Raw genomic sequence first — 11,293 nt, forward strand, 5'->3', positions numbered from 1 at the left:
CCTGCAGCACAATAATAGGCCAGTTTGTTTGCATGTGTACAGGAGCCACGGGGCAGGGGGATTTTTGATTTGAATCAGGGTTGGACAGATGCTAAGGGCCCTTCTTAAATCTCAGATTATATGACTCTGTATATATGGACAGATGCACACCATGAAATGATGCTTAAGTGTATGTAGAGTCAAGAGGAAGGTCCTCATTTTACCCCTTGTCTTGATCATACGCATTCCAAATACCACGCAGCTACCAGAGTGGCACTTCCAAAACATAAATCTGACCACATCACCCTCCCTTTCTTGCTTAGAAACCTTCAATGCCCCCCCACAGTTATCTAGAGGATGAAGCCCAAGCCACCCAAGACTTGCCATGACCTGGCCTCAGCTCACTTCACCAGCTTTAGTCTCCACATTCCCCATGTCACACTTTATGGTCCAGCCACAGTGGGCTGTTTGCAGCTCCTGCACACATCCACCTGTTCACATTGCTTCGCTGAACCCTGCCCCCTTTCCCGCACCCCTCCCTCCACCTCTCTCTCGCTCTTTCTCTCACAGGTCTATAATGTCTTTCTCAATCTTCTTGCCCAGGTAACAGCTCCCCTCCCACTTTTTTTAAAGACTCAGCTAAGTTCTTATTTCCTTCAGAAACCCTCCTTGACTGCACTAGTCTCAGAGTGGTGCCCATATGTCTATCTCGTCCTTAGACCACTGTATTCTAAACTACCTGCTTCTACGAATCCGTCTGTAAACTGTAACCTCCTCAAGGTCAGGTACTTGATTGTTTGTATCTGTGACCCTCTAATGTCGAGCACAATGCCTGGCACAGTGCTGCACACAGTGACTGTTAGTTGCAAAAGTATCAGGTGAGATGGATGGATGGATGGATGGATGGATGGATGGATGGATGGACGGACGGATGGATGGATTGATGGAAGATGGAAATGTGTCTACAAAGTAGATACATTCCAGGATTCTCTTTCCAACCTTGATGGGATGATTAATTTTGTGTGTCAACTTGACTGGACCAACGGCTGCTGAGATAGCCGGCTAAAAATGATTTCCAAGTGCATCTGTGAGAGCGTTTCTGGAAGAGATGAGCATTTGAATTGGTGGCCTGAGTAAAGTAGATGACCCCTCCAATGTAGGCGGGCATCATCCAATCCACTGAGGGGCTCGATAGAACAAAGAGGTGGAGGAAGGTTGAATTCTTTCTCTGCCTGGTTGCATGAGCTGAGTCAAAGATCTTCTCCTGCCTTCAGCCCTTCTGCCTCTCAGGCCTTCAGATTCAGACTGGAACCTCACCATTGTCTCTCCAGCTCTCAGCTTCTGAACTGCATTACCACCTCTCCTGGGTCTCTAGCTTGCAGACAACAGATTGTGAGAGTCTTTGCCTCCATGGTCACAAGGAATCAATACCTTATAATAACTGTAGTATAAATAAATAGGATATATGTATCCGATTGGTTCTGTTTTTCTGGAGAACCCTGACTAATACACTCGGCAAGGTGTTATTTTCTTTAATTTTACAGAAGGAGCTACCGTGACACCGAAAGGCAAATATCACACAGCTAACGCTAACCTTTAAAACTGAATTTGGAATCCCTTTTCCTACCCTAGTGCTCATTCCTGTCCTTTGGCACCTCTCAGTGATGAAGTACCCATTGCTTCTCGAATCCTGAATTGCCTAGATTTAGAATTCTACAGCTCAAGCAAACCTAAAAGAAGATTCATCCTACCCGATCCTCCTATTTTCTCTTCTTAGTAGATAATTAAGAGCTAGAAGTGGTCAAGTGACTTGACACCTCATTCATCCTTCAACATCCTGCTCAGTCATAACCACGATTATCATCCTAAGTAAATGTAGAGTTACGGCCGTGATCTATGCTGCTGAGAAGAAGGTAGACACAACAAGAGCCTACGATGCAATAAAGGAAACTAACCCAATCAGCACTCTGATGAGGAGCTAATTAATCATTAAATAAATATTCATTGACTAAATACTATGTGCCAGTGACTCTCCTAAGTGCTGAGTACATAACAGTAAGTAAACAGTCTAAGTCCCTGCTGTGTGGACCTTACATGTTAATGGGAGGGAAGAGACAATAAATACATGATGAACTAGATGCTATTTTGGAGAGGGATAATAGACATGAACTGGCAAAGAGAAGGGAGTAGTCCAAGAAGTACAAAGAGCATAGACAAGAGCAAAGGAGGAGCATAGAAGGTTTGAGGACCCAAAAGATTTCTATGATTGGAACATGGAGATGAGAGTGTCCCCAGAAGAGACCAGAGATGATTAGTCAGGTCTCAGATCATGCTAAGCCTGGGTCATGTCGAATTTGTATTACATCCTCAGGGCAAGAAAAATCACTGATGTGTTTTAAATAGGAAGTGGCCTGATTAGAAGGATATGTGTGTGTTTTAAATATCTGGTTGCTGTGTAGAAAATTATTGGGAAGGGAACAGTAGTAACTCTGAAGTGATAAATTAGGAAGCTATCCCAGTAGTTCAGGTGAGAGACAATGGTGGCCTAGACTTGGATGGGGCAAGGAAAAATGAAGAGGAGCATTAGGAGATGTCAGGGTTGACACCTACATTTCTGTCTTGCATTTGGGTAGTTGATTATGCCACTCAGTGAGAGCAATGACACCAGGAGAGGAACATATTTGGAATTGGAAGAGTCAGCAGTCCAAGAATAAAGTTTTGGACATGTCATGGTTGAGATGCTCATGAGGCATCAGAGTGGAGGTATCAAGTAATCAGTTCGGTTATAGGAATCTACAGTTCACAACAGATTGGAGCTGGAAACGTAAGTCTAGGAATCTTGAAATATGGAGAGAGTACGTGAAGCTATGGGAATGGATGAGTTCACCTAGGGAAAGACGGAGAAGATGAGAAAAGTCCCAAAGAACTCCAACATGAAGAGGAGTCATCAAAGGAGACAGAAGCAGAAGCAAAGGGGTAAAAGAGGAGATTGTAATGTTCCAGAGGCTAAGGAAGGAGAAAGTTTCAGGGAGGAAGGAGTGTTGAGTGCTGCGGAGATTTCAAATACGGTGCTGGCTGAAGACTGTCCATTGGATTTGCAACAAGGTGGTTATTGATCACCTTATCAAAGGCAATTCTAAAGGAGCTAGCTGGATAGAATGGGTTGAAGAGTGGATGGTAGGTGAGCATGTCTAGATACCACGTTACCACTTTTTTGAAGAGCTGGCTGTGAAAGAAAGTAGTTTCTATCGTAAATGTGCTTAAGTGATGAATTTTGGTTTTTTATTCAATATCTATCCACATTGCTGGGCTGTAAACTTCTTAAGATCAGGCAATAACATCTTTCTTGTTTACTTCTGCATATTCAAGAACTTTCACACTTCTCAATTCATGGTTAATCTTAGTAATATTTGATAAGTAAATGAATAAAAATGAGTAAATAAGGATTTAGGGAATATCTTGAACAACTATTTTTGGGAAAATGATAAAGTTGCATTTAGAATATATTCATGTCATTGGAAGTTAATTTGTTGGAAGCAACTATATTGCCATGCTCTGTCACTATCAGGGAGAGACTTTAGGCTGAAAAAACCATAGTCCCTGCTCTGCCATTTTTGGGAAGAGAATTCCACTCTGACTGTTGTTTCCTTGAGACTTGCCCTTTTTGTCTCTCATGCTGTTGCCTTAATTCCAGCCTTTATTATTCCTCACTTATTCTAATGCAATTTTTAAGGGCTCTATGCACCATAATCCCTTTGCTGCTATCTGTAAATCAAAAACAAGACAACACCAAACAGTAAAACCAGAGCTTATGCATATGCTGTTATTAAAAGAACTTGTCTCTGTATTTCACTGCTTGCAAAATTCTGGATAAATCATGTAGCAGACACAGGCTCATTCACCCATGCATTATTGGCACCCTAAGCATGAGCTTAACCCACCTACTGAGGAATTTATTATTCCTCCAGGCTTGCCTCTCTCCAGTTCACCCTCTTCCAGAGTGATACTAACATACAGATGCAATCTTTTCACGTGAAATCCTTCATTGGCTCTTCATGACCTATAGGACAAAGTTCATTCTCCTTAGCCTGGCTTACAAGGTTTTCCATTTTATGATCCCTGGAAACTTCCTGGTCTCATCCTTTGCCACAGTACAGATGTACTCCAGCCATTCTGTATTGTTCATAGTTCCCTGAATACCTCTTGGGATCTCACAGATTCCTGCATTTGCATGACCTGATCTCTCTGCCTGGAATCTCTCTCCAACTTCACGCACCTTCCTCCATCTCTCCAGACTCAGATAAAAATCACCTGCTCTCTTAGGCCTTCACAGAGTCTTGGTTAGGTGCCCCTCTGTGCCATTGCAGCACATTCTGGTTTTGCCTAATCTACCTACTATATTGAAACTGACCTCATCTCTTTCCCACACGACTCCTCCTAATAGTGACAGCCAACATTCATTGACCCTTTAATGAGCTTTACGTGTGTCATCTCATATAATTCTCACAACAACCCTATGAAGAATGTACTATCAATATTGTATTTCACATGTGACAAAGTTAAGACCTAGTGTGACTTGTCCAAGGTCACACATATAGCAAGAGATAGACCAGGAATTTGAACCAAACTATCTGACACTGAAATCCCTACTCTTAACCATTGCACTAGACTGTGAACTTCTTGAGGGCAAGGAGTGAACCTCATTCATCTATATGTTCCCAGATCTTTGCACTAGATTTGGAACAATGAGAAGTTGGTGGATGTTTGTTGTATGAAAAGAATGAATGAATAAATTTACTTCATTATAGATTATTTCTCTTATCTCCTAGACGTTGTTAGGAAAATTAGATTTGTGCATTTTTTTCTAATGAGAGAGTTCAAAATAGAAAGGAGTCTAGCATAAATCAGAAGGGTGAAAGCACTGGAAGCCTTTCCACATGGATGAGGAATTAGATTTGTTTGGTCTCGTGTCAAGAGCTTGAATTAGGGCCAAGGGAAGAAAGTATCAGGGAAATAGTTTTTACTCACTGGGAATTAAAACAATTTCTCTTCCAGAGCTGTATAAAGAGGGCATGGGCTGCCCAGTAAGGGGATGAGATCCCCATTCCTGGGGGGTGTGCAAGCAGAGGCTGAAGGGCCACTGGATGAGATGTTGCAGAGAAATTTTAATGATCTAATGAGGCATTTTATTGGATGACCTTGGAGCTCTTTTCCATCCAGAAGTCATATGAGTCTATGAAATAGAAAAAGGAAGGGGAAAGGGAAAGAACTAAAATTGGAACAGATGAAGCAATATTTTTTAATTTTCCTGTTGGTGTAACTGAAAGTCTAAGTTTATGGAAGAGCAACGTTTGTGAGGATTTATCTATCAAATCAAAGAGAATAGGCAGATGGAAATAAGCTAATTGAACGAACTTACTATGAGGACCTTTCTCTTTAAGGGACTGATTCTGCCCCAGTTTTCTTCTACCCTTGAGGCTCCGCATTTCCACCACCTACACTGGAGGTGACTTTCCTGGGAGTGGTGGGCTTCTGTGAAATGGTAACAGGGAGAAATAGAAATGGGCACCCCTACAGTGGGCCTGTTTTGAGGGGAGAAGAGACAGGCAGAGGGAAAAACCTCCAGCAGAGGAGAGATGGAAGAAATGAAGGGGAATCCCACGCTGGCTGGTGGGATCGAACTTTGTGAGGAAATTCTGCCCTCCTGTAGAGGTATCAGAATTAAGGATGATGGCTCTAACCCCAGAGGCAGGGGAGAGCACCTCCACCTATTTCTAGGATCTCAGGCTTTCCCCGGCTTGTGTGAGAAAAAGAAAAGAACAAAGAGAGACTGAAGGGTGAGAAAGAGCATCTGGTGGGGCAATGGCCGTCTTGGCTTGTTAGAGAGGCAAAGCCCTGGAGTGTGGGCTAGGCGGTGGTGATGGGAAGGGAAGGCAGTATCAGAGGATGCAGGGGTGCCCTGCAGGGGTGCCCAGGCCTCAATGGCAGGAAGGGTGAGTCTGGCCTGAATGCGGGCATCAAGGCTGAGTTTGGGAGGCCTTCTAATACCAGAGAGCAGCAGGCCTTAGGGGATGGAAGCTGGCATTCTAGTAACTTGACTGGTATGGCCAGAAAAGTCCCCTTTGTCACTCTCTCTTTCCTGAAACTATAACCTCCTAGTAACACCTTTAGATTTTACTTAAGCAACTTGAGGAGAAAAATCCTACCTTGTTTATGTTTGTTTCCCCAGAGTGTAGCACAGTGCCTGGGACACCATGCACTAACTAAATGTTTCTGAAATGACTGACTGAATGAATAAATGAATGAAGAGTAATCACTATTTTTGTATTAGGCACTGGATGCAGTAGGAGATGGAATCTACAAATGAGGAAGAGAGCCCCCATGTTCCTAAAAAGACTGATGTCAAGTGGGGAAGCTGAATATGCATACGGTTAATACAATGGAACAAAGGCGGATGAAGGAGGAGACAATGTTGAGTTCAGGCTGCATCTAGAAGTTACTGGACTCAAATTCCATATGAGCACATTGGGACTTTGACACCAAAGAGTCTTGCCTTTTCTCTCTCTCTTTTTTTTTAAATTTATGATTGTTGATGTAGTAGACCGGCATTCTGAATAATTTAGAAAATGTTAAAAGGCAGGACAAATATAAATCATAAGCTCACCACTCAGCAGCAACCTATTATTACAATTTAGGCACATTGCTTTCCAGGACTTTTTCTTTGCACTTTTTCCTTCATAATGGAGATCATATTGCACCTAGGATGTGATGTTACTTTTTCCCTTCCCCCATTTACCATGTTGTTAAAATGTTCTTCCTAAGCATGACATATGACTATCATAGTCTATCATACATCTGTACCACAACTCATTAATAATTTGCTTTCTGCCGGACACTTGAGTTCTTCAAATATTTAATATTATAAAAATTAAATTAGACTCCTAGAAAACTAATTCCCAATAAAGGCAGAAATCATTTTTACAGTTCTTGATGCACCTTTCCAAACTGACCTCATCTTAGTCCATTTGGACTGCTGTAACAAATTACCACAGCTTATAAACAACAGAAATTTATTTCTAGCAGTTGTGGCGCCTGGGGAGTTCAACATCAAGGCACCGGCAGGTTTGGTGTCTGGTGAGCGCCCACTTCCTGGCTCATAGATGGCTATGTTTCTTCACTTGGCAGAAAGGGGTGAAGGAACTCTTTGGGGCCTTTTTTATAAGGATACACAGGCCTTTCATGAGGGCTCCGCCCTCATGCCCTAACTGCCTCAAAGTCTCCACCTCCAAATACCATCACACTGGGGATTAGGTTTTAACATATGAACATTCAACATATAGGGGAATGTTTAATTGAATTATGGCACATATGCTCAATGAACTTGTGATGCATGCATTTTAAAATATAATGAAATCTTTGTGGAAATATGAGAAAACAATAAGATGTTATTTATGTTTAATTAAAATCATATAAATATGGTATCAATATATATGCAGGATGGAAAAGGTCAAAAGGAGAAAAGTTGCTTTTGTTGTGTATAGAGGTAGACACTGCATTTATAATATAATTTTTCTTTTCTTTTTTTAATTGCAGGTAACATTTATTGAACATACCATATTTCAGATATTATCTCTGCCACGCACAAAGCACTTGTCATGTACTATTTAGAATATTTTTCATGACAACTCTATTATATTGTCGCTATCATTGTATCTATTTAAAAGAGGATGTAATTGAGGCTCAGAAAGGCAAAGTACCTTGTCTAAGGTCACTTGGCTAGTAAAAGGCAAATCACATACTCAAATTCAATTCTCTCTAATGTAAGACCTGGTGCTCTTAACCACCATACTATGTTGCTTGAATTCCTTTTATATTTTAAGCTGCTAATTATTTATTTTGTATTGTGGTAAGACATTTAACTTGAGACCTACCTTCTTAATAAAGTCTAAATATACAATACAGTGTTGTGAATATAATTTTTCTTAAGTTTATCTTGATTTGTTTCCTCTTAATTTTCAGCCCTATGAGACAGCTATTTCCCCCTTCATCCCCAAGCAGAATGGTATATAAATGGTTCCCTAACTAAAAGGCATATAGTAGATGTTTTCAGGGTAAGGTCAAGGTCACAAGTAATATGAAATCTTCACATATGACCTCAACCTGGGAGAGCCAAGGAAATCAGACAGCAGTTTGTTTTTCAAGTTTCAGGAAAAAAAAAAAAATACACCTTTCTAGTCAGTTGAAGGAGGAATCCTACAGGCCTGGAGGAGCTTCACACAGATTGGAAAGAATGTATTTGGCCAGAGAGTCCCTGGCCTGAGTAGCTGATTTTTAAGGAGAGGAAAGGAAATCCCAGATAAAACTGCAAAAGCAGATGTCACAGAGGACAATAGATATGAGAAAAAGAAGCAACGTGGTATGAAGTATCACAGGAACACTCAGATAAAAATATGTTCAGAAATATGTCTTATAGCTACCTTGTGGACATGCCAACACATTCAGGACAAGGATCAATCAAGAGAAGGAATAAAGCACAAAATTGTCAAATAAAATTTCAGAGGTATCAGTGCAGCTTGATGGAGTAGGTATCAAGGACGAAAAATGACAATTGAAAGTTAAGTGTATTTAAAAGAAATAGAAATATAGAAAAAATAGAAGAGGAAATGAAGTAGGAGAGTATGTCTGGACAGCAATGAGTAGTAAGGTAATTGAGAACCTAAAGTGGGATAAAATGAAAGAGCAAAGGAGAGAGGAACTGATGTGATACTGCCATAGAACTAGCACCTACCACCTGGTGAGAGGGAGGAAATTTATGATGCTCTCCTGCAAAGCTGGCCCAGGACTTTGAAGCCTGGGGGACTCCAATATTTCTCATCTCTTCTGGGAATCTCCATTTTTGAAAAGCAGAACATCATACTTAACTTTCTTGGACATCATCTCCTGAAAGGCCAAGGAAGTAACGAAGGAAATAATGACATCAGACTCAGTTGGGAGCAAGAAGGGAAACATTAATATCAAAGTGGATAACGAATTGGGAAAAGTGAGTTTTTAGGGACACTTGATATAGTCACACCCTCTAGGCTTGAAATAGGCTTTTCGAAAAAGTTTAAAAAGTAGAGCTTGTCATCTGAAAAATGAAAGAGGCAAAAATGAAATTCTGTTCTACAAATTAATACGGAAACTGGCTGTAAGTCTTGTCCCAGCCTGTCCCAAATTTCTACCAAAATCCCCATGAAAATACTCACAACATAAAGACTCACAACAAAACAAAAATGGAAAGAAAATATATTTCTACAACCTGGTAGAAATTTCACTTGTACAACAGCTTTTGGATCTGGATTAGGAGAGGAAAAGTCATGGGCTGTCTATGTGTGACCTCACAAAAAGGCAGAACAAAGGTAGGAAGACACATGTGTCTACTGCACAGCTGCCTCCTGGCCCAGAGATGTTGGGCATCAGATAGAAGTTGAAAGCTTGTACTGAGGGACAAATGGCTATGAATTGAACTCCACGCTGTCGACTTAGTATTTGGCCAAGTCATTAACTTTCCTGAGCCTTGGTTTCATCATCTGCAAAATGGTATTCATATAGTACTTTCCTTAAAGAGTAGCCATGATGATTAAATTAGAAGAACTAATTCATGCAAAACACTAAGCATAGTGTTTGGAACATAGTAAACATTCAACAAATACTTATTATTTTTACTCCATCCTTTTGGAAGCTTGACCTCCCAGAGAACAGGAAGTTTCCCAAGGTAGTGAAAAGGAAGTGGAAGGAGGAAGGGCAATCACACATAAGACCCTAGGATATGGAGTCCCCTCCAACACTATAGAGAGGGGAGGAAAGAGGAACAGCAGGTCTTCCGGAGTAGTGCAGCCTTTGCAGAGAACCAGGGGGCAGGATAGGAAAAGAACTTCCCTCAGTAGATCTTCATCAGATAAAAACCTGACACACAGAGGAAACTGAGCTGGGTTTGAATGCTTGTCAGCCAAGTCAAGGGTTGTCAGATAAAACAGGGAGCCAAATTAAATTTGGATATTGGATGATTTTTAAATTATTTTATCATAAGTATATCCCATACAATATTTTGGAATGTATTGACAGTAAAAAATTTTCATCATTTACCTAAAGTTCAAATTTAACTGGGCATCCTGTATTTTTATTTGTTAAATCTAAAGACTCAAATTTACCCTCTGGCTGCAGTTATTAGGAAGAGACTTGACTTGCAATGAAATGGAGAGTGAATGAAGCCACAGGAAATGCACACACTCTGACACTTGGTAAATGCTAATTGAGTCTGGGTCTCTCCTCCTCTTAAAATGAATAAATAGAAAATACAACAACAGCAACAATAGAGGACCAATCAATGGAGGAGAAGGGAAGAAAGTAATTCTGAAGATTCGTGCAATAGAACTTTGAAAATATTAACTACAAAAGGCAGTAGAAAGGTTTAGAAATTGTTTAGTATCTCCCAGAAGGCTTGCATTTTTGATAAGGAACAGAAAATTTTAAAGGAGAGAAGTTTACAAATAATATTAACAAAGTGAAATGCAATAGATAATAGAAAAGATAGCAAGGCAGAATTCCAAAGAAGGTAAAATGTGAAGAACGAAATTTAAACAATCAGTTTTGGGGGCAGGAAGGAGCAGAATTGATGTTGCAGTAAAACAAATCAGGAAATGGGGTTGAGACTGGAGAAGCATCTCCATCCTTAGAGGAAGAGCATGGAGGTGAAATTAGGAAAAGAGAAAGATAGGTATGAGACACAGAGAATGGAGATCAGATCTCAAACCATATGAAATCAGAATAATTACAGTACAAGCAAAAGAAAACACTCAATGAAAACATTCTCAACTCCAGACCAAGACAGTGACATTGGAGCCTCCTGAATTTCCCTCCTCCAATGGATGAACCAAGTATTCAGCCACATATGTAATAATTCCGTTTGAGAGATATCCAGAAACTAGAGGAATGACTGCATGCATAAGACAACTGAGAAAATATAATAATAAAAACAGGAAAGGCTGAGACACACTCTCACCATAACCACCCCCCTTCCACTGGCACAGTGCCATACAATTGGGAGGGAACCCCCAATGCCCAGCTTCTCCTTGAGAAGTGTTGGGCTTGAGCCATACATTTAGTGCACCAAATTTTAAGACTACCACACAAGAGATAGGCCCCCAAATCAACTGGCTCTGAAAGCAATTGGGACTTGCATTCACAATCCCACAGAACTATAGCAAACAAAGAATCAGTTGTTACTGGGCACACAAGAACTCACTGAGGCTATTCCCCCAGAGGTCAGTGCAAA

At 40.7% G+C, this 11,293-nt stretch overlaps 1 long non-coding RNA gene across 1 annotated transcript in view; it reads left to right on the forward strand.

The window, feature by feature from the left end:
* The window catches only part of LOC118897220, a 149,984-nt gene extending 143,458 nt beyond the window's left edge, over window positions 1–6,526 (forward strand). Inside the window, exon 4 of the long non-coding RNA XR_005020374.1 lies at window positions 6,311–6,526. This is a non-coding gene — a long non-coding RNA (uncharacterized LOC118897220). The remainder of the gene's footprint in view (window positions 1–6,310) is intronic.
* Window positions 6,527–11,293: the final 4,767 nt, after the last annotated feature.

Source organism: Balaenoptera musculus, chromosome 6 (assembly GCF_009873245.2).
Source record: "Balaenoptera musculus isolate JJ_BM4_2016_0621 chromosome 6, mBalMus1.pri.v3, whole genome shotgun sequence".
Taxonomy (NCBI): domain Eukaryota; kingdom Metazoa; phylum Chordata; class Mammalia; order Artiodactyla; family Balaenopteridae; genus Balaenoptera; species Balaenoptera musculus.